This window comes from Neopsephotus bourkii, unplaced genomic scaffold, assembly GCF_033783945.1.
Source record: "Neopsephotus bourkii isolate Nb327-2 ecotype Australia unplaced genomic scaffold, CSIRO-AGI_Nbou_v1 NB_1358, whole genome shotgun sequence".
NCBI lineage: Eukaryota > Metazoa > Chordata > Aves > Psittaciformes > Psittacidae > Neopsephotus > Neopsephotus bourkii.
Window position 1 is genome coordinate 5,675,790 of NW_026901837.1, and position 23,633 is coordinate 5,699,422.

At 40.1% G+C, this 23,633-nt stretch overlaps 1 protein-coding gene across 4 annotated transcripts in view; it reads right to left on the reverse strand.

Annotated features, from left to right (window-relative positions):
• Positions 1–23,633, reverse strand: part of HS3ST5 (heparan sulfate-glucosamine 3-sulfotransferase 5) — a 203,124-nt gene that overhangs the window by 12,812 nt on the left and 166,679 nt on the right. Inside the window, exon 1 of one of the 4 annotated variants that reach the window (XM_061366854.1) lies at positions 20,925–21,074. The exons of the other annotated variants lie outside the window; for them this stretch is intronic. The gene's annotated coding sequence lies outside the window, so the exon portion shown is untranslated. Of the gene's footprint in view, positions 1–20,924; positions 21,075–23,633 lie in introns of those variants that run through there. 4 annotated transcript variants of the gene reach the window in all.

Genomic DNA, 23,633 nt, shown 5'->3' on the forward strand with positions numbered 1-23,633 from the left:
GTTCTCTCAAGCCTATAGAGAATGGTAATGGCTATTTATTTAGTCCACTGCCCATATGACATTTAACACCACACACTTTCAAGACTCATGTATCCATAGTTGTATTATCTCTAAGTAGCTGCTGTGTCAAGTGACAACAGTACAGAAGGCCATAACCAGCTCTTTATCACATTGTTTTCTCAGCCTGACCCCTGGATGCTTTTTGCATCTTACTAAAAGACATTGAGCAAGATGGTGCTGGGAAGAGAGAAACAATTCCAAAACTTGCTATTGCCTTTGTGGTGCCCTGTGCCAAACAGATCTGCTGCCAGATTGTCAGAGTAGTTAGGAATCTCAGATGCCTTGATGCCCTTGAGGTCTCAGACACATCTGCTTAGGAAAACTGCCTTATTGCATCCGAGCATGAGAGTCAGGTGGCCAGGTTCTGCTGAATGATGACTAGGTTGCCATGATCCACGCTTAGCTACAGTGCTCTAGGAACACTTCCAAGCACATAGATCTTAATAGGACTTCATTAGTCCAAAATACAGATGCCTGTATCCTTGCCAGCATCCTGAGTGTATTACCCTGCGCTGCTCTTCATAAAACGCAGGATTAATTTCCTAGGGTTGGCCCTTTTCTTCGAATTAATGATGTTTCCCCAGCTACTTCCCTCCTTTTCTTCTGAAATGATCACCTTACTTGTCTCCTCCATTTCTCATGAATGGTGGAGCTGATGACACTAAGATGGAAGACCTGTGGAACTGCATTTCTGACTGTAGAAAATTTATAATAGGTACTAATTTCACAGTCTTCAAAAGAGAATACCAGCCTTGTTTTTTCCAGCTGGCTTTGCAACTGCAAACAAAAATAACAATCAAAAAGGAAAAATGAGATTGAGGAGGAAATGCAGTGAAATGAAGAGTAGAGGAATAACTGCATAAGTCAAAAGAGATATCACAAAGGGAGGCAAATAGTGCTGTCAGATTGAGAAAAAGCAGGGTTTTTTCTCAGAGAGAAAGGTAAGTAGGTACATATACAGAGCTTTCTTCTGTCCTTTTTCTTTTTCCTAGAAAAAATTGCCTTTTCCCAAATAATACCATACCTGAAATAAAACATGAAAAACTGTTTTCAGGTTCTTTAATTAATTGAAACTGGCAGACAATTTAGGTTAATTCTCCTCTTAGCTGTTATAATGGCAAATCTAGATGGCCTCATGCGGCTTTGTTTTCAGTCTCTTGTTTTCTGTGACTTTCCTTTAGAGAAGAAGCAAAAGTGACTTAAATGCAAAATATTACTAGGAGTCAAGATGGGAAGCCTAACAGAAACAATTTAACCAAGGTGCAAATATATTTTGCTGGTACACTGCATTTACAGTAAAAGCACCTAAGTAGATTTTTGCCCATGGCTTTTACTTCCCAGTGAGAAAAAAATCCAGTCTGAGATAACACCACCCCCCCCCCCCCCTTTCTGTGCATGTTTGGATATATTATAAAAAAGTAATTTGGGTGAGTCTGAACATTTTGTTGCAGCCTAATCTTAGTCCTTGTTCCTCAGGCCAGGTACACTGGCCTAGCTAGACTGCTGTCAACCCTCATGTTATGTGTTTCTCAGTAATACCTACTGCCTGCACAGCTATGTCTTACTCTGCTAAAATAGAGTTAAGTAGCAGTGATAAAAACAGTGAGATAATCCTGCAAGATACTGCAAGACAACTAAGTATAACGACATCTTCTCTTGGTCCTGTTCGGCTTCAGCTTCTGTGACTCTGTGATTTGCTTCTTACACAGCTTCAGCTTCCTCTGGGTGTAGTGTGGACCAGGCCGCTCTCTCTTGCCTGTCTGCATGTCTTCATGTAGTACATGTGCTCATTTCTTTTCTCTTGTCCAAACTCATATTCTGGACTGCCCATTACTGATGAGTACACATCACACTATCTAATATGGAGCACCTACATTCATTCTGGATCAGCAGCATCTTTGGGTCTTACTCAGCCCCCTAATCTGAGACATAGCTCAGACTACACTCTGAAATCTTATATGCAAGCCAAATTTCACAGCTTTTTTCTGCCTAAATGTCCCAAAGATAGAGTCTGTTACATACCTAAATATTTAAATTTTGCCGTGGATTCCCTTCACCTTTTTATCCTAACTACTGCAGTGGTCTTTTCTCTGGCCTTGGCCAGTACAACTGTAGTCCATTCACATACATTCTGAACAGTGCTGCAAAGGGCATTCTTCCAGCCCATGTCTCTGACTACACCACATCTGTCTAGGCACCCCTTATTACCTTTCTGCTTTCTCTATCATACCTTTTTATATATTTCTGTGTCTGGATATTCCATGGGGTTTCTACTGGGGGAACAGGAAGAAAGGGAGTTTAAAAACTTGATCCTAAAGACCACTCATTTATTTTTGAGAAATAACTGTAAGCCCTGACCACAACACTTCCCTAAGTAGTACTGACTATTTTTAACGTGGAAATCTAAGTGAAAATATCAATAGCAGTTTAACCAGGAACTTGTTACAATGCCTCTGTGAGAGTGGGAGACCTGTTAACAGTTTTCTCTGAAAATGAAAGAGCTGTGATTGTCTGCTGTGCGTGTGTTTTAAAGGCCAGCATTACGCTGCTGTACTGGCCTGCGTGAAACCTTATAGCCCCCATCTCAGTGGAAAAGAAAAGGAAAACAAGGAGAGATAGCTCTTGTCTGCAGCAGCCAGGTGTTACAAAGCTGCATGGTGCTGGAGAGTTCCACATAAATAAGCTCTGCTCACCAACAGTCCTGCTTCCCTTGCACAGCCCATTATATCTTCCTCCCATTGGGCAGTGTGAGCTGAAGTAACTGCTGTCTTGGGGCTGTATTCACTCTCTTACATGCATCCAGCTTAGCTCCACGGTTTTAAATTAAAAAAATAAAACCATAAAAAAGTCAAGCAAAACCCCTTTGCACATGCTTTACTGGTGGGACTCTGCAGCAAGAAAGAGTCCAGCAAAGAGAGGTATGTGTTTCTGATCCTTGCTGGCAGTAACACCTGAATAATTACAGAAGGGCTGTTCCTCTGCTGGCATGAGATGCCTTCTTTGTCTCCTTTAGAGCAACTTTTTAAAGGATATGTTTCAGTGTATTATTCATGGTCTTTATGCTGATTTCATGATAATGCATCTTGATTGACTTTGTCGACTTAATCTAACTTGAGCTCCATGGAATAGAGGGGATCTAGTCCTTTCTCTATGGGTGCTTATGACTTAGTATCACTTTCCTAGAGATGTAATTTTTTTTTCCACTGGCCCGTCATAATGACAGTTGCCACATGGACTGTCCATGTTTTTGGATACAGACACATTTTTTTTCTGTGTGGTAAATATGCTAGAAAAGATGCCACTAGAAGGGGCTATCACCTCTCTGTCACATAGTGGTGAATCATTAAAGGAAAAGAGTAAAGCAATGGAACTAGCACATGTACTTTACCCAGGAACTTGAAATAACTTCTGGCTTATATAGTCACGTTTGTAGGGTCCATTAGTCACGGTCTCTGTCTGGTTTGGCTTTGTTCCTGATGCTTATTTACAGAACCTACATCCTGACTTGATCTGAAAGGTCTTTTCCAACCTACATGATTCTATGATTCTAACACCTTTTAGGATCATGGGCTGCAGCTACAACACTATTGCGTACAAATATAGAAAACTGCAAAATAACCTGCACAATTAAAAATATATTGGTTGGGTGAGAATTAACTCCAGAATATCTGTGTTTTTCTTAATGGGGTTTGAAATATACAAAACCACCTCCTCATGTTCTGAAGGACCTCATATTTAAAGCAACTGCCGTGTAAATATACAATAAAGTTAAACTAGTTGTGTTTGTCTGTGAAAATATTAAGTCCTAAAGGGTCCTGATTACAAATTGTGCAGCTATCAGAATGAGTGGCATCTTACAAATGTCTCAATAGATGGAAGAGTTGATCTAATAATCAAAAAAAGAATACTCACAAATAATTTATTTGTTATTCGGTGGAGGAAAAGAAAAATGAATAATTTATTTGGTCAATATTATGCAATCATCAATAGAACTGCTAGAATAATTTATAAATTTACTTATGAATAATTTATTCATCAATTGATGGTAGGAGGAAATTAATGAAGTAAACAATATTCAAATAACATTCAAGAGGCTCCCAGAGGTAGGCAGAACACCAGAGAGGAACTGAGGGAATGGATCCCTGTTGTCAGTCTCATGACAGCTTGTGCACGAGTGCAGGGGATCACCAAGGGGCAGCTGACTTATAGCCAGTTCTGTAGCTGCTGCTATTAGTCTCCTTCATTCCCATCTACCTACCCAGGACAACAGATCTGAAAAGGTGCCCTGAGAGCACTGTGTGATTTCTTTGTATCTTTGATACTGATGGGAAGCTGTTTGGAGGTTCCTCCTCTGGTATTCCACTGGCTTCTATTGTGATCACTCAAGCCAGATGCTGTTACCCTGACACATGGCAGCAGAGGCTGTGAGTACTGTCACAGCCGTTCAGCAGCTCGAAACTTATCATGCAGCTGAGAAGTGTGCTGTGTTTTGCTTGTGTGCTCAAAGTAGGAAGCAAAGGGTTTCCTCAGAAGGCCACAGGACACTGTCTCTTGTTTCTGGACAGACTTCAAGATTAAAAATTGAAAATCCAAGGCATCTGAGAAATCTTAATAGTCTAAAGTATTTAATGTTACATCCTTAAAAGGCAAATCATCAAGCTTCTCAGATCCACACTAAATTACAAAAATCTGGTTGTGCAACTGAATTGTGCTGTGCCTGAAATCAAGCACCAAATTGCTGATGTGTGAAGAGTTAAAAATAACCCTCTTTCCCAGCATTCGTTTTCAGAATATGACTTCACGTGTTTGTCAATGTGACCATCAAAACAATTTCAAGGCAAATTTTATCTGAACATAAACTTTAGGTCTGTTTAATTTTTCCAATGTGGTTGTGTGAAGGGGGGAAGTTTCTTACTACGTAATGCATTCAGAAACAACCCCTTGCCATCAGACAGCATCCACTGGTTTGTTCTGAGTTTGCTCTACTGCCATTGAATGAATCCATAACAAATCCAATCTGAACATTAACCAAGACCCATAGCAGAAAACTGTTAATAAAAATCATCCTGAAATGGCTTTTTTTTGGTGTGTGTTATAATCTCACATTGTAATAGCTGTCATAAAATTACAAATGTAAAGTAGGCATGAAGATGTGGGCAGAAGGGATTGGGTCTTTTATGTTTTCAATGGGCCAGATTTAATGGTGGATATACATGCAGTTTTGGGATGAAAACAGTTGCCCTTTATGAATAGACTAAGTGGAGGAATCAGCTGACACTCTTCATTCCTTTGTTAACTATAAACTGTAAGCACTGAAAATGAAAAAAAAAAAAGAGGGAAAGTTTATGAATTATACACGGTCATAGAGTTTATTAGTGCTCCCTGCTCACCCTCTTGGGAGCCACTGGAAGAGAAGCTTTGAGCAACTGCCAAATTTTCAAATGTGTTCTCCATTTCTTTATCTCATTCGGCTTTTGATATGCATAAATTATTTATCAGGACTACCATTATTTCTTTAGCTTGCGTTGTCCTCTGGCACCATGTCTGCAGAATGATATTCATTCTGCATTTGCAATTACTAAACTTAAAAGAAATCAGTTAATTCTTCCTCTGTTCAGTTCTCTCATTTTGCAGAATTGTGTGTGAAGGCCTAAGATGTGAACAGAATTTCATTTTGACCTTGAACCTTAATTGCTCTTTTCATCCTGCCATTTCACCAGAAGATGTAACTAATGTTTGCGTAAGAAATCTTTCTATTTTCCTTTCTCCCTTTTTTTTTTTTTCATTTTTTCAGGTGGTAAGATGGGATAGGGAATAAATTTTTCCACATAATAAATTCACCATTAAAGCTTAGTGAATTACATGCTGTACTGGTTAAGTTCAGAGAGGGATTCTTTTTTATATACTTTAAGTCTATCTCCTTGCAGACAATTTTTGGGGCAGCTCATCTAGTAGCTTCCCGGTTACAATAGCATCTGAAAGGAACAGCTTCATCACACAGGGTGTAAAGAAGACCCTAATCTTTTTCCATTCCAGAATGTACAATATATTAGTAAAGAAAATGTTTATTATGATTGACTTCTATTCCCATAATATGCTTATAATCCTTCCTGCCATCTCTCACCCTTCTCTGCTGATGCAGTTACCAGGTAGCAGGCTACGAGGCAGATTTCCGTGTAAAGATATATACAGGTAGCATTACAGCTAAAACAATATGCTAAGGGAGTGGAGCCAGACCATAGCTTAGCCTGGCAGAAAACTTTATCCTCACTGTTTGGTTATAATAGCAGACTTGGTTACTCTTGTCCAAGATAATTTCCCCTCTGCTGGAAAGAACCTGTGCAGAACACCTGTTTCCTGCCTGTTCCCAAGGCTCCTCAGCTGAAGCCCTTTTGTAAAGGAGGAGGAAGAAGGAGAAGGTCTAGTGGAAGAGGGCTTGTGGCATTTGTCCAGCTGTGGTTCCCCTTATATCACACAGTATCACAGTATGTTAGAGATTGGAAGGGACCTCAAAAGATCATCTAGTCCAATCCCCCTGCCGGAGCAGGAACACCTAGATAAGGTTACACAGGAATGTGTCCAGGCGGGTTTTGAATGTGTCCAGAGAAGGAGACTCCACAACCTCCCTGGGCAGCCTGTTCCAGTGTTCTGTCACCCTCACTGAGAAGAAGTTTCTTCTCAAGTTTAAGTGGAACCTCTTGTGTTCCAGTTTGTACCCATTTCCCCTTGTCCTATCATTGTTTGCCACTGAGAAGAGCTTGGCTCCATCCTCATGACACTCCCCCTTTATATATTTATATACACTAATAAGGTCACCCCTCAATCTCCTCTTCTCCAAACTATAGAGACCCAGCTCTCTCAGTCTTTCCTCATAAGGGAGATGCTCCACTCCCTTAATCATCTTAGTTGCCCTGCACTGGACTCTCTCCAGCAGGTCCCTGTCCTTCTTAAACTGAGGGGCCCAGACCTGGACACAATATTCCAGATGCAGTCTCAGCAGGGCAGAGTAGAGGGGAAGGAGGACCTCTCTCGACCTACTAACCACCCCCCTTCTAATACACCCCAGGATGCCATTGGCCTTCTTGGCCACAAGGGCACAGTGTCGGCTCATGGTCACCCTGTCGTCCACTAGGACCCCCAGGTCCCTCTCCCCTACACTGCTCTCTAACAGGTCGTTCCCCAGCCTATACTGGAACCTGGGGTTGTTCCTGCCCAGATGCAGGACTCTACACTTTCCCTCGTTATATTTCATCAAGTTATTCCCCGCCCAGCTCTCCAGCCTGTCCAGGTCCCTCTGGATGGCAGCACAGCCTTCTGGCGTGTTGGCCACCCCTCCCAGCTTAGTGTCATCAGCAAACTTTATATAATGAAGACCTGGTGCTATCTGCTTAAAAATCCACGTCTGTGAGGTGGTAACAGTACTGAACAGCTGGCTGTGAGAGACTGTGACGGAGCTGCCTGTGAGGCAGAGCAGTGGCACATCCCCACCTGAGGCCCCTGTCAGCACAGAGGATGGATGGCAGTGCCACACTCCTTCCCCTGTGCTGACAGCCACTCAGGCAAACTATTCACCTCCCGGCATTTCTGCAACAGGCCCCGTTTTGTGCAAATGGAAGATCACAGCCTAGAATAAGGCAGCAATGCTACAATATTACCTAAGATTATTTTTCTAGTACCAGCTACGGATTAATTCACTGATTTCTTTCAAGTAGCACTCTTTCCTATCTGCAGGTTCACTTTAATCATTCAGTCTTTGAAGGTGCTTCTGTCATGACACTGAACATTCTTCCTGCTTACGGTCTTATTTTTCCTCTGGAAATACATGTGGGTTTTGTGTGCATAAATATACTAACGTCCTCTATTACTTCCTTGAGCAGTTCTCATTCTTGAGAATGGCAGGCACTTTTACTCTTCTAAGAGCACTAAACATATTGTGTTTGATTAAATTTAATGTATTTAGTAGTGCTGTGGAACTGATTATAAATAAGAGTCCAAGCAGGTGAGATGATGTCAGTGGCCATGTTATTATCAACAGAATCAGTCTTATGGAAGGTGGGGTATGAGATAGGGCACTTCTTATCACTTCCAAGTTATTGGTCCTAATGCTGACTATTTTATTGTTGCTTAACACTCTATGCAGTTGTAGAGATGCCTTTATGTTGTATTAGGTGAGCTAAGGAAGTTGCTAAATTCTGTTTGGTAAACACAGGCATGTAGTAGATAGAAAGGCACCATGGAGCAGAAGTTTAATATATGCAGAGAACCTTGCTTTTCATTGCAACACACGATTCTGTGCTTCTCCTTTGTATTTTTAAGTATATGTTTTTTGTATTTGTAAGTGTATTTTTTTTTTTTGTCTCTGAAAGGTGCTGGTTCAGTGCCTTCACCAGCTGTATATACCTGCAGAATATATGCTAAATAGCCTCAGCAACAGTAGGCTTCTCAAGCTACCTCACATCAGAGGAGCCACTCTTTGGTCCTGCTGGGACTCCAGAAGTGAAGTTTTTGTGCAAGTACAAGTGTCCTTGGCAAAGAGCAATTCCCTGCTGTGGGGCAACTGCTTGCTGCTGTTCCCTGCTGATCACAGTCGCCTGTTGGTAGGAAGCCTGTCCCATGCAGAAGATGTCAGGCTTCTGTCCAATCTGCCCTCACTCCCAGGCTGCCAGGGACAAGCCATGTAGCTGGTCCCCTACTGCCTAGTCCAGCCTAGTAAGACACAGTGAGAGGGCACTTTCCTGCACCTGGTCAACTTGAGGTCCCTTGGGGCTCCCTGTGTTATTTATATATGCAGGTTGTGGATCGCTACGTGGATCCTTAGGCTAGTACTACGTAATAACTGTCACTAAGCATCATCCTGCCTAACTTACCCTTAAAAGTGCCATTCCACATCAGTTTTCACAGTACCCAGCTTCGGGCTTTATTCACACTGCTGTGTGAAGAACAGGGCTGATTAAAAAGAAACCAACACTCCATGCACATTCACATTCCTGTCCTAAATCCTTACAGCTCTACCAGGGTACATTGGATAAAATATGAATGTATTTGTAACCGTTGATACACCAGGCAAAAAAAGGAAAAAACCCACAACCTCTTTTATCTCTTAAGAGTACTAACGGCTTCTTTCCATCGATGAAAATAACAAATACGTGCTTTGAAATCAAGTCAGCTGAGTATTAATGGAAATAGTTCTGTAATATTTAGTCTGTAGTGTAAAGATAAAAAAGAGAATCCAATCACCTCCTGTCAGCGGGAGACTGCTCTACACAGGGCTGTACATCCCACTCCTTCCAAGGTCACTGAAGGGGCCAGCTCCTGCACATGGAGCTTCCCTTGTCATTGCAGCCTTTGTAAAGAGATAAACATTACACAACAAGAACAGCTCCAAGGCTTATCCCTTGAACAAACAGAAGATAGTGCGGTTGAGTTTGCTTTTGGGCAAGGAAGGTATGCCCTAATGCTTTAGATAAAAATGTTGATCAGATTGTTTGACACCAGTTTAGTACCTGGAATTCTAGAGCAGGCTCTAGCTGCCACCTTACCGCATTCCTATACATTCCCATACAGGGACCCAGCATCTGAACCTTGATGGCTGCAATGCTGTGAGAATGCTGTAGCCCCTCCTGACTGTAGTTGTCTCTCAGGTTGTCGCTTGGAAAATATAAGCACGTTCCACTGACAGCTTCTTCTGTGCAGGGTTACCATTTTTTGCCACTAAATCTTTCCCTTGCCAGCTAATAGAGTAATGGAGCTGAGGCTTCTGCTGTGACTGAGAGTGCTTTGAGCTGTACTGATCTGTTTGAAATTCCTGTGAAAGAACAATACTATGATTATAGCTAATTAATAATGGGCAAGGATACAAACCCCTTAAATTCCAATCAGAAAACTCGACTGTGATTTCTAGGCGATTGTTTTTTAATTTCAGTCAGCTAGTGTATGTTTTTTCTTCACAAGATCCAACAGCTTACTGATACTCGTCTTTCTAGTGAGACTGAGACTGAAGCAGAACTGTGGAGGTTTTTTGTTTTGGGTTTTGTTTTGTTTTTTAAATTGAATTGATTTTTTAAAAGGAAGATCTGTTTTAATTAGAATGGTACAGCAAAATTTGTCAAGCTCATGTTCCTCTCTTGAGTATATTATGAAGCAATGTGGAAAGAAAGATGCTCTACGTGTTCACTCACTCCCAAAGGGCCATCTGAAGTTAAAATGAACCTCTGTGCCTGCTGGCACATACAGACCCCATGGGCCTCCTAAATTCCTGCTCAGCAAAGGCTGCTTCACACCGAGAGAAGAAAATATCATCGCCTTTCTTCAGAATGACAGATTAAGTTATCCCTGGCTCCCCTTTTCTGACGATCAGACTTCGACATAACATACATGGATGCTAAAGAGCCCAGACGGCTGGTTCAGCTTTAAATTAATGACATCAGTACTCCGGTCAAATGGGACAGGATACAATTGTTAAGTTTCTTCACCCCCACCCTTTCTGTATGTTACACTAATAGTTTAATTTAGTGTTTCTATCTTTCCTCTTGCCCAGGTTTCAGGAAACTGTTCTTGAATAGCAGGTGCTTGCATTTGTCCATGAACAATCAGTATTAGAAGGAGGGACATTCTGCACTGCACCTCTGTTCAGACTCTGACACTTAAACTCTTGGGAAGTTGTAATAGTATAAGTGATGATATTGGAGTTTAGTCTTTTTGATGTTACAAAGGAGAGCTACAGCAAAAGTCTGAATCTCCAGATTCCTGGGATCTGGGTAGTTCATGATTGTGTTTCAAAGAGAGGTTAGTAAAGAAAAAACACAACAAATACCAATCACTCCATATTAGCCAGAACAGATGAAGGAATCCTAAATAATAATGATCATGAAACGCTTGAAATCAGTACCATGAAACAGTGATACAGGTAAATCTGTAGCTAAGTAAGTCTTTGTAAAAACAAATAAGCGTTAAATCAATTATTCATCAGTAAGAAATGACCATCAAAATGATGGGGTTTCTGTATCTGTATATAAAAACTTTGGATAAAGACTTGTTATATTCTCATTAAAAAACCCCACAACTCTACATTTCACTGAGACAGAATAATCCAATTTATGTTTTGGGCAGAACCAACATCAAACCATTTGGGACTTACCTAGTGGAAAGAGTGACTTATGCTGTTACGTACAGTAACAGGGAGGTCTTGCATCACCTGGGACCCTGGATAGTTGTCACTCTTCGCAATGTATATTAATTTTTCTCCCATTATTTTGTCATGTTCCCAAAAGACAGTTAAAATGTCTGTCTCTTCCTTGTTATTTCCTTCTAACATGAGGGAAGACACAAACTGGCTTTTGTGTGTGTTTTGTTCCAACGTTCCTGATCAGGTAATATCTCTCTACTGTGAGTCAAAGGCTGTGCTCCTGCTGGCCAGTACAGTGCAGGGGAGCCTGTAACTTCAGCCCAGCTCTAGGGCTCACCCTCCAGAATACACTTTTCCTCTCTCAAGAAAATAACTGTTAGTCAAAAACTGCTCTTCTCAATCCTTGCTTTTAGGAGAGGTGGAAAACTCATTATATTCTTTTTGTACTCTCTTTGTTTTCTTTAATTAAATTATATTTGCCACTGTAAAAGACCTATTGATTAATTTAATAGATCTTTTGTTGTTTCTACTGATTAATGTCATAATTTTTGTCTTTCTTGTGCAATTTTCACTTCGGTCTATATAAGCATTCTAAAAGCTTTATAGCCTTTTTTAAACTCTTCATTCTTTTGTCCCTTATATACCAATTTGGGCAGGGGTGAAATCACACAAGCACTTGGCAGCTACCAGCCACAAACAGGTTCCTTGCCTCCTTACGGTGGTGTCTGATGCAAAGATGACAAGTGCCAAAAGTATTTGTCACTCAGAAAGCTGACATTGGAATCTCTGGGCTAAAAGTTGACTCCAATCCCCAGCAGGTCTGGGTAGGAATATGTATAATTTTCTGCTGTCTTTAGCAGAAAAAATTCTGACACCTCTTTTTGATTCTTATCTCTCCTCTGGCTAGAGCCTGGGGGAGTCAGTATGGGTGTGAAGTAGCAATAAATCCTGAGGACTCCAGCAGAGGCAGCAAGAAGACAACTAATATACCAGTGTGATAATGTGGTGGGGTAGGAGAAGCAGGATGTAATGCTTAATGATACAAGTACTTCTTGGTCAGGGCCCTAAATGTCAAAAGTCTCACCAGACAATTTAATAGAGACAGCAATCTGTCTTTAGAGCCACACTGTGGAAAGTCACATTCCCCCAGATATTAGTCCTAAATCTCGCAATGTGCACTGTTCACACTGTACCGAGTATCTAGGCTTTTTTACAAATTGCCCATCTGCACACAGCAATTTTCTTGTTGATGTTTAGGCATGATTGACATAATTCGACAATCTGGCTTATTAGTTTGCTTTGTAACTATGTAAAATGCTGACAATGATTATCCCAGTTGACTAAGGACATGCTTCCTGTGACACAGTAAACAAATGTAGCAAAGGAGGCTTTTTCCAAATGATTACTCCAACCCCCTAATGAGAATGTTAACTTATTTCATCAGGGCTGCACTAAACCAAGCGTCTTAATGAATCCTTGAGTCACACAACTCTGTTGCTAGAGCCTGGGGTACAGTAGCTAGAATTGTATGCCTATGGACTTTTCTCCCATCTTTAGCTGCATGCTGCATTATAATGAACCCATTTACTACACTGCCTGCAGAAAGACATTTCTTTGAAAAAGAAAGTATTTCTGATATCTGCTTTCAAAACCTACAAAATTCCTTAGAGGAGTGCTTCTTCCTATAAATCAGTGCCCTTTAATGAAAAGAACCTGATGAAAGAATGACTAATGATAGGTAAAAAATAAGAATAAATCAACCTGCTCATTAAGCTGCTTGAACAGTAAATTCTCTGTCCTCTGAAGGCCGGGATTTAAGACAGTTCCTCTAAATCAAAGGATTCTTATGAATCCTGTTCTCCAGCTCTCTTCTATAAGTTATGTTTGGGTGGTCAATGACCATTTGTAGGGGATGTTTTTCACGTGTTCGCAAACATTGACACTGATTTATTTGGAGCAAATAACACATGGTGTTCCCAGGGGAAAAAAAACATTACCTTAGTTTTGGTGCATGTAATTACAAGCCTCTATCATACTCACCATGTACCCTAATTATCCAGGGAATTGGCAGTGTTTAACAATGGAGGAAAGACTGCTCCAGTGTCCAATTAAGGCTTTCTTTGAGGATTAATAAATCTTGTCTCATCAGCCCCACTGACTCAGAGGTGTTAATCTTCACCTTATCGCTCTAATCTCAAAGCAAAATTCTGAAGATCAAGAGCAAGAGAGTAGTTGAGTTAATTGTTCCATTAAGCTGATGAAGTCTTTATACTTATGTCCAATAGCACACTATTCTGTGAGCATCTTTACATGATCTGCTACAGAGCAGAAATCAAACAGCAAAAAGATGGCCACAGTTATTTAACCTGGCTGACCGGTAGCTTGAACTCTACTCCATACTCAGCAGTTTTGATATAACACTGTTGCATCTACATTCTGGAGCAAGGCACTGGGAAGATTATAAACAGTCAAGAGAGGTTTTAGCACATCTAAATGCAGTTGCAAAAGGAAATAAATCATGTAGTCAATAATGGAAAGAAGACTTAACAGTCATCTGCCCTGTAAACAATACCCTGACTAAAATGCATAAACAACACTGTTTTATTTGAGGGCAAGAATCCAGACATTTCACTGGGAGAAGTTTTATTTCACTGGGAGGAGTTTTTTTTCATTGACAAGCCTATAGTAATCATGGAGATCATGGCAAATTGGATTAAGATGTGCTCTTAACCACCACAATAAATTACAAATCTCAATTTAACTGTGTTCCCAGTCTATTTGTATTTGCTTCTATTTTTAATTCGCCAGGCAGGTTAAATTCTTTTGGCATGAACATTCACAAAAAGTACTGAGATCACATTAAAAATGTTTGATAACCACTGCTTTTCAAGTAGTTCCTCTATCTGGTCCAAGTTAAGCAGGAAAAGAAATGGGAACTGATACCTTTCAGGGCATGGGTCACATAACTGTGTATCACTGAACAAAGGAAAAGAAAGAGTGATGGGATCAAAGCTAGAATTATTTCATGGAGCGGGTAAAGGGAAAAGGAGGAGGGCTGCATTTCTGAAAGGCTTCTGAATGAATACTCTTTATTCCTATTCCTATTTTCTTCCCCATGTCTGTCTCCTTTCTTTCTAAACAGAACATAAAACTGTTTTCCCTCTCCTTACTCCATTACCCCCCCAAAGCAATGGGGCTCAGACAGAATCTTCACTTTTCTGGGGGTGATAGACTAATAAGGACTGTGCGTTGTATTCAAGAGGACAGAGAATGTGCTTGAAATGAGTCAAGTGTCAAAAGAAGGTTAAAGAGTTGTGTTAGAGGAGAGAAAAATGAGTAATGTTTTTTCCCCCTCCTCTTTTCTCCAAAATGTGAGACACATATTATGCTATTTCTGAAACACAGACACAGCCTTTTCTTTTTCACTCTGAATTCACTCCTGAATGTAACACATGAACAAGCAAAGAAAACATTAAACAACACAATTGTTTATGTTGTTTTTCATAAAGATTTCTCAGAGAAAGTGGAGCTCTTGAACAGCTGCTAGTTCATCTATATTATTATTTCTCTTTTTGCATCTTGAAGATATTTCAAATAGATTCCTTTTAAAATAAAATCAGATAAGCTATTATCGTGTCTACCCTCTATGTCCTGTGCTGGGAAATGGGACATATCATTACACTGACTTCAAAGCATTTCATCTGTAAAAAAGACAAGTGACTTGAACATAAAAGTGTGCATCTTATAAAGCACCCAGATTGGATCATTTAAATGATTAATTTAACCGATACAGTTTTGAGATGAATTGATTTGCCTCTTTCCCCCTACTTGTCATCCTCTTTTCCCTTCCACAATTTAGCATTCAACCCAATACTACATGCATACAACATTCCCAAGGTCATTCTACTATCTTCCTTCAAGCCTCCCATTAAAGCCTTCTTCTAGTATAAGACTAGGAACAAAACAAAATTAATCCTTTCTTGCCCTCCAGCCTAAGAGGATTCAAACTCACATATCTCACCTCTCAAGAGAATTGCAACCTGTCCTTCTGTGGGCTGGTGTCTTTATGTATGCATGTGCATACACAAATATCCAGAGACAGAGAGATGGACAGAACTCTGTGCTGCTCATAAGAAAGCTGTTTTATTTTACATGAAATAATTAAGGATTCCTTGGTCCAGACAGAAGGATAAAGCAGGATCATAGGGCAGCAATTAGGGCATTCAGCTGTGAAAGAGACCAGTTTTCTGCTCTTTGCTTCAGACTATTTGCTATTTAGACCACTGTCAATAAAAGATATAACTGAGTCTTTCCTTCTGCCCTGTCTGGTGAAGCATGTGAGCCCTTACCTTCTAGGTGACTGGTTAGGTGCAGCAGGAGGACTCCCATCTGCTAGAACCACTGCTTCACTGAGTGCCCATAGAAGTCAAACAGTGTCTCAGAAAGCTCAGGACTCAGCTACAATTGCATTGCTTTTATGCTGTATTGGTGTTAGATTGGCTTCTCTTCCTGTAGGGTAGAGGAGATGCTATGACTGCATCAGTACCTCTTTTGGGGCAGGCTTGAAGAAAAGTGATGACCCCTCAGGTAAGGTTCGTATGTGTGGCATCGGTTTGATCATTTCTTGTTGTAGGTAGATCCAGAGTCCCTAAAGCTGAATTCTGAAACAAGGCAATTCTCCACCCATTTTGCTAGCCATGCCAGATCACAGAGTTGCCTTCAGAACATTACTATGGCCAGTGTTAAGAGTCACAGGAATTAAGTATTGCCAACAGCTAGGTCACTCAGTTAAGTCATCATGATTCAAGTTCTTGTTTCAGAGGAGAGAATTAATCACAAGTGTGTGTTCGCATCGCGTGAATGAATGAATGAATGAATGAAGGGATGGATGCAACCAAGAATATCAAGAGAAAGGAGAGGTCTGTCTGCCCAGAGGCAGATGCTTCTTTCACCTTCATTGTATTCCTGGTTAGTTGTGGTGGCTTACTTTTCAGTTTGAAGGTGGAGTACCAGACCAGGGATTGAGGAGTTCAGGAGATACTAGTTAAATCCTCTACATGTCAGTATCTGTCTTCTACATGCCTGAGCATAGAAGTGGGTCTAACTTAAAACACTTCTCCTGTTTAGTTCTTAAGGTGTACAGAAGAAATAGGTGTTTCCAAAGTTGGATGAAATCACTCTTAAACTCACAAACTCAGTTGTTGTGTCCAGAAAAGAAATGTGTGAGACATTACTGGAAATTGTAGCATTGACAAAATAAAATCATTTATGCAAAGAACGCTATTATGGGACAAGTAAAATGTTCAGAAAGTAGTTAATGTCAATCGTTCCCATTCATACATTTTTAAAACAGATTTATAAATTGCATCCAATTCACAAATGTTTTGCCTTTCATATTTCTTGTTAATTTCTTTTATAGTAAAACTCCACTGAGTGAACATCTCTGAACATTATGTACAGAACATAGTAGTGGAATAATTTTATTTCTTCTTCTGTCTCTCTGTCTGAATTTTAATAATAGTAAGTCTGAATGGTTACAACACAAAATTGAAAGTAACCTGTCTGACAAACGAGGCAGAATGCATTAACTTCAGTACTGGCTTATTTTCCAGATTTGTGACAGATTACATCTAGTTTATACAGGAGATGTTATTATCCTTATGTTTCTTCTCTTAAGAAAAAAAATCCCAGTTACTACATTTACAGTTCTCATTCTGTTCACAACAAAGCCAAGAAAAAAAAAAAAGGGAAACTAAAATATCAAAAATCTGTCTGAGATGATGAAAAATAAAAAGGCATCAATGTGTACATCTCTCATTTGACTGTTTTCAGTTCATCAGTCAGGAATCCATTTATAACTCAGTAGCAGTCTTTAATAGAAGTCCAAGTTCAATTTGCTGGAGTCTTAAAAATGAACTTTTATTTTAATCAGCTGGAACATCATCAACATGGAATCAATAGGAGTATTTCTGCACACTTATTATGTTTGGGGTTGCACTTTTGATATGCCACAGCGTCTTTCTAGTTTGGGACACCTTTTTCTGCCAGTAGCTGGAAGACTGACAGTTTGCTGCTATGGTACTTGCTCTGGTTCCCTATACAATTTAGGATTTAATTTCTCCATTTATTAATTTTCAGTTTGAAACAGTTCTTTGGTCACCCCAGGAAAACTAAAGTTGAGGTGAGAATTACTTGGGGGTCAGAAGAAATATTTTTCTTTTATGGAGAGGGGCCATAGAGATGGATGAAAGGAGAGAAGGAAACCACCACCATAGGATGAAGCAGTGTTTCTTCTGTTCAGGAGGCAAAGCTAGGAGCTGTGGAAGTATCCAAAACCTTAAGAAGTGCCAATAAAGTAGAAAGCATCTCTCACCAGACTGCCTTCATGCTAAATCCAGCCCTCCCTTGAGAGTCTGTGTTCATTCTGAGAAGATCAGAGCTGCAATGGGCTATCTGCCATATCCTGTTGTTACCTCTCAGTGAGGTGTAGGCAATTAGTTGCCAGGTTTGGTGGCACAGGTTGATAAGAGCTTACTTAGAGGCTACAGAGAATGAGTCTTTGTCAAAGACAAAGACTGTTACTTGCTAAGAGGTAGCAAAGTACAAATTTTGTTAAAAGAACCTGGTTGCAGTTCATAATCTAATAGAAAAAGCTATAACATTGATTTTGAGCATAGTGATTTTTGCAATTTGCATTTTGATTCTTCAGGGGAAAAAAAATAGGAAAATGCTAGCTGTATTTTCTTAAACTGCTTTTTATATCCCTAGCTGAGGATGCTGTGAACTCAAAAAATTTGATTGCCTTTCTGGTAATTTCTCTTTTTCTAGCCTTCATTCAAAAGAAAGGCTCTTGTAGGTCTTGCTATGACCTCCATCTTTCTGAAGGGAAACTCTATCCAGGTCTATCCCTCTTCATTAGGGACTGTAGTGATAGGACAAGGGGTAATGGGTTAAAACTTAAACAGGGGAAGTGTAGATTGGATATAAGGAGGGAATTCTTTCCTGTTAAGGTGGTGAGGCACTGGAATAGGTTGTCCAGGGAGGTTGTGAATGCTTCATCCCTGGCAGTGTTCAAGGGCAGGTTGGATGAGGCCTTGGGTAATATGGTTTAGAGTGAGGTGTCCCTGTCCATGGCAGGGGGGTTGGAACTTGATGATCTTGAGATCCTTTCCAACCCTAACTATTCTATAATTCTATGATTCTATTCTATTCCAGCTATGTGCACACAACTCTAGGAACAGCAGGACTCATTTTCTACCATTTCTTTGGCCTTGGCTCTTGCTGAGTACAATTTATATTGTTACACAATTGTATAATGAACAAAGTTTTTTTAAAAATTGGGTTTACTCTGTGAGTGCCAGACTGCAAGCTCAGCCCAGCAAATTTGTTTTGTGTAACAGCTGATCTCTTCACCATTTCTTTTTCTTTGCCTAACAATTTTCTCAAGAAAGGAAATTTTGTCACATATCTGTTCTCAGCATGCTGTCCATATTACCTCAGTAAAAGAAAGACATGCATAGTCTTGTGGAAAAGGGTCTTCACTCACTGACAAGCCTACCAGCATAGCTAATAGTATTTCCCAAGGGGGGGGGTGGGGGTGGTGTCTTGCTTTAAAAAAAAGAGAAGAAGAAAATGAAAAAAAATCAATATTGACTCTTGACACATTTTCATTTACATCACTGCATGGCTTTCAGTCTGGGCACAAATCAATAGGCAGCTTTTAACACTGCTCAACTAGTTTGTTCTATGTAAAAGAAGAGAGATTTGCCTCAAGTGGCTTGCTTTTTCCATTGGGCTCCAGGCAGACTCTTCACCATTAACAGTGTGTGATTCTTTGAAATGAAGTAGAGTTTATTTGACTGTTCTTTTTGTGACTGATCAGAGGAGCCTGAACTGTAATATTAATCACACAATGTTTTCTTCATCACCACTTACAGTCAATTGACTTTGTACTTAGTGAAAGCATCTCAAACAGCCAACTCAATGTACCACAGGGCAAGAAGTCAATAGGAGGAAGAAAGATTTAGTTTCAAAACACACAGCCTGTGGAGCTGCTGCCACACACACACCGGGCAGTTCATCACACTGCAGGTATGCTACATTACATATTTTTATTTGCATGATGAAGGCATCCACATCAGCACAGTGTTTTTTTTTTTTGTAGAACAAGTCTCCTCAGTCAACTGCAGCTTTTCCTTCCATCTCAGGTTTATATGGGAGATATAGGGACCATGTAGTTTCTCCAAATTGTACTGGGTTTGTAACTATTTAGTTTCAGTTCAAGTCTCTACAGATTTCAGCAGAGAACTGACCCGTGAAGCAGGGACCTTCTGTTTCAGATATACTGATGAGATGACTGTTACTCAAATGCCAGGCGTATGTCGTGCTAATAATACCACCCATATGTTTAACAAATGTCAATTTGCCTAAGATACCATTAATACTGGCTTAATAGCCACTCACATACGGTGGGCTTTCTAAAACCACATCTTAGTCGTACATTGATTTTTGAATTTACAAGAGCACGAGTACAGCATTATCAGTTTTGTTTCCTAGAGTTTCAGCACCTCACCTCAGAGAATTTTTAGCTCTTGAAGCCTTCACAGAAATTTTCACACCAAAGAAATGCATGCAGCATTGAAATCAAGAGCCTGGTGGATTCATTTATTGCATGCAATGCCATAGAAATGGTCTTTGATAGAAGCATACACTGTGTGAAATCCAACATGCCATAAAATGGGCAGCCATGTCTTTTTCTATGGCACATTTTAGACCTGCATGACCAGAATCTTCTCACATGCGTGAAGTAGCTTGTTGATTGCCTTTGTTATTTTCATGGGGGTTCTCTGTTATTAAAAGGTGGATTTGTCAGTAGAGCAGAACTGATGTAGCTTCCAGCACAATGCCAACTCTCCCTCTTAGGGTTTTTTCTGGATTAGGCCTCTAATTATCTACATACATGTAATAATAAAATAATGTGCATGAATGAGTACATGCTCATTCTAAACAAGTTTACTATCACTTTATTAAGCAAAAGCATTGGTTTCTTTTCTGTGAATGAACCAAGTTTTATTCAAGACTATTTTCAGGGGATAAAATTAGTATCATTTCAATGGAACACCCTGAGCATATTTTACTTGGGACAGATTTTGCTGGTTATTAATTTTTGAAAATTTCCATAGACTGGCCCCAGAAAAGTATAAAAAAGCTGTCAGTCTCAGACCATGCAAATCAATTTTTATTTAACCATCCAAGCTTTCTTGACATTTGTCTCTTATGAGTTTAGAGTTATAGGACAACGTGTTTCCCAGCAGAAAAGAACAGAGTAGTAACAAGAATAAAGAAGGACTTTCAAGGACACTCATAGAGATCAGTCAATCAAGCCTTCCTTTAAATCTGTATTATTATTCTGTTGGGGGCATTCAAACCAGGTTATATCAAATCAGTGAAGAAAAAGGTAAAGTTAACTATCTATTCTAATGCATCCAAACTTTAATCTGGAAGTCAACTCCAAAAACTGTCAGTTTTGAGCAATTCTTCAGCCCTCAGTGCCTGATGCAAATACAGCATGCACTTGTTCTCAACTTTGTCTCCTGACATTTGCCAAAGAGAGGCAAAACACAAATTAATTGCTTAATTAGGAAGCATAAAATCATATTTCCTGTGGAACAGATCCATTCAATACAGCTTGTACACCATGTACCAGTACCAGATACATAAGGCTTGTACCACTACTCACCAAAAAGCCCATTAAATGCCAAGTCCATAAGCACACTCCAGCTGTTTTATACTGCTTTACCAACAGGAGATGAGGTAAATTACCCCTGTATAGTGTGATGGGCTATCACCCAGGGGTTACAAAGGCAGGCAGTGCACAGCCATAGTGAGCAGTGCTATGCGACAGTGACAGTGGCAGTGAGAGGGTGAGGGATGAGGGCAGGACTGCTGAGCAGTCAGCTCTGTTCCTATCGGATGACAAACAGTGGGCACACCAGAAAGGTTGCAGTCAGGCTGCCCAGCAATCCCAACATCCCTTCTGAAATTCACCAGCTGCTTAGCTAAAAACTGTGAGCAGTACTTCAATCCCCAAATTTATAACAGATATGAAATTTCACACCCACTGTAAAAATACTCACAGCTCCTGTGATTTCTTTCAAAGATCTCTGATACTATGTACTTTCAGAATTCATTCTGAATGCCTATTATATCAAGCAACAAATGGGCATTATATGGCTGCTGATACGAACATAAGAAAATCTGAGGTCTAAGAGGTAAGATCACCTGATTAATTTTAAATTCGGCTTGCCTGTCTGTTGAATATGCTCACCCTAATTACTGAGAAATAGACTGCCACTGAAGATCTCTCACCAGGATAGAAACTAATTACAGAGACCTCAACACTATAATTTCCCTATTTTTTAGAGGTATAAGTGGGAAGGAGGGGTAGTTGAAGCATCTTGTCTGAGGTCATCCGTCAGACCAATGACCAAGAGATCACAGAGCCAGGCACACATCATTTCCCACTGGATCAGTGAGCAGATCCCACTAACTCTGCAGCTGAAAGATCACTGGGAATTGCTGAGGGAAGTGACAGGCACATGTTGATGGATTTAGGGGACAAGGAGAGACTGGAATTGTCTTTCTGAAGCTTGCAGCTCTATTGGATTAAACACAGCGTGACAGACTGTGTTTCAACTCTGACTGTTCTGTTAGTGGTATAGTCTAGCAGAGATAATATTAAGCAAAGTTTCAGTGCCTAATCTTTCTCCCAGAGCCTAAAATTCTCTCCCAGAGACCACACCACTGAAGTGCAGCATACGTTTAAGTGGACAGTCAGAGTTCAAACATATGCAGTTTTACTGGTATTTCACAGAGGACTCCATTTGGAGTGGAAAAGAACATGAGCGTAAGGCCATGGGAATTTTTCACCATCTGTGATAATAATTCAGAAAAAGCCTGGCACACAATCTGCAAAATAAAATTCTCTCTTGGGCTTCCAATTCCAGGATTTACTTCCAGGATTCAAGTATTACATATTTTTAACGCCTTATGATCACTCAAGAAGGCAGATGATTTCCATGCATTGTACAAGTGCTGGAATGAGTTGCTATTTGGTGTAAAACATTTGACACAACATATTTGGTAAAATACATGCAAATTACAAGACCCAATGCCATCCTTAGGCTGATTTTCAGTACAATAATCAACTATAAGTTTTCTGGTTCTTTCATATCACGTTTCCTGAAATAAGAGATTATTAAAGGCTGACGTAACACAAAAAAACTTACTGCATTGGGTGTTCTTAGCCATTTGGGTTTTTTACATGTTTACATGCACAAAAGTTTAAAAACTGTTAAACAACAAATCTGTTCAGGTACACATGAATTAGGATTATCAAAATTCATTACACTGTTTAAAATCTCAGAAATTGCTGTTAGGAAAAGGGATATTACCAGACTAAATCAGACTGACAGCTTGCCTAAATAGTGGCCACAGCAGGGCTGTGGTGTGAGCGGGCTGGAGAGTTCAAGCAGCTGTCAGCACCCTGCTCAGTATCCAAACTGCTCAACAAAAACTGCCTATGGTCGATTCTGCTCCCTGATGGCATTGTGTGTTCACAGAATGTGCATGAAGCAGCCCTGGCTCTGCTGCTGCTGCCGGGCATTCAGGAATGGACCCTGATTGTCACAACTATTTTTTTTCCCTATATTGAGGCAATCTGAGCAAGTCACTCTTAGCAGTTTCCAGTGGAGTCCAAAGTCTGATGACTTTTTCCTTTGTACTCCTTTTCCCTCTCCCTGTAACATAATGACACAAAATGGTTAAGAAACAGCATAGTGAAATATAATCAAAGTATACCTTTATAGAAGAACCTGCTTAATGGGGAAGTTAACCCTCTCAGTGACTGGGTTATGCTTGGCATGTGATACTTTTCTGCTTGCATGCTTTAAAATTCTGATGTCAAATGTATTTAATCCTATTCAGTTCATGTCCTGAATCATTTACTTTGACAGCAAGCTCCATTGGCTAATCATTTATTCCTGAGTCAGTTGAGGCTTGCAACACACCGGTTATTAATCAAATCAAGCTTTGCATTCATTAATGGTGAAACGCAACTGAAAAATCCACCCTGTCTCAACTAGTCTGATCCCAGTACAAATGTGAATGTAGATTGAAGTGAAATTTCCAAAGACCTGAACACTTCTGGCCTCAATGGGAACATCAGAGAACCCAGGACAAAATCCTGCTCATGACTTGTTCTTCGTTTTGGCTTTTCTGAAGTTCAGAATTGCAACAGCTCCCACCCTCAGACCACAGAATCCAAAGGCAACCAAGATACAGCTAAAAGGAAAGTATTTGGAAGGCATCTTCTTTTTCCTTTCTTTACTATTATTAAACAAATCTCACTTGTCAAACTTCTGCAGTTGACATTATGTTATATTGGTGC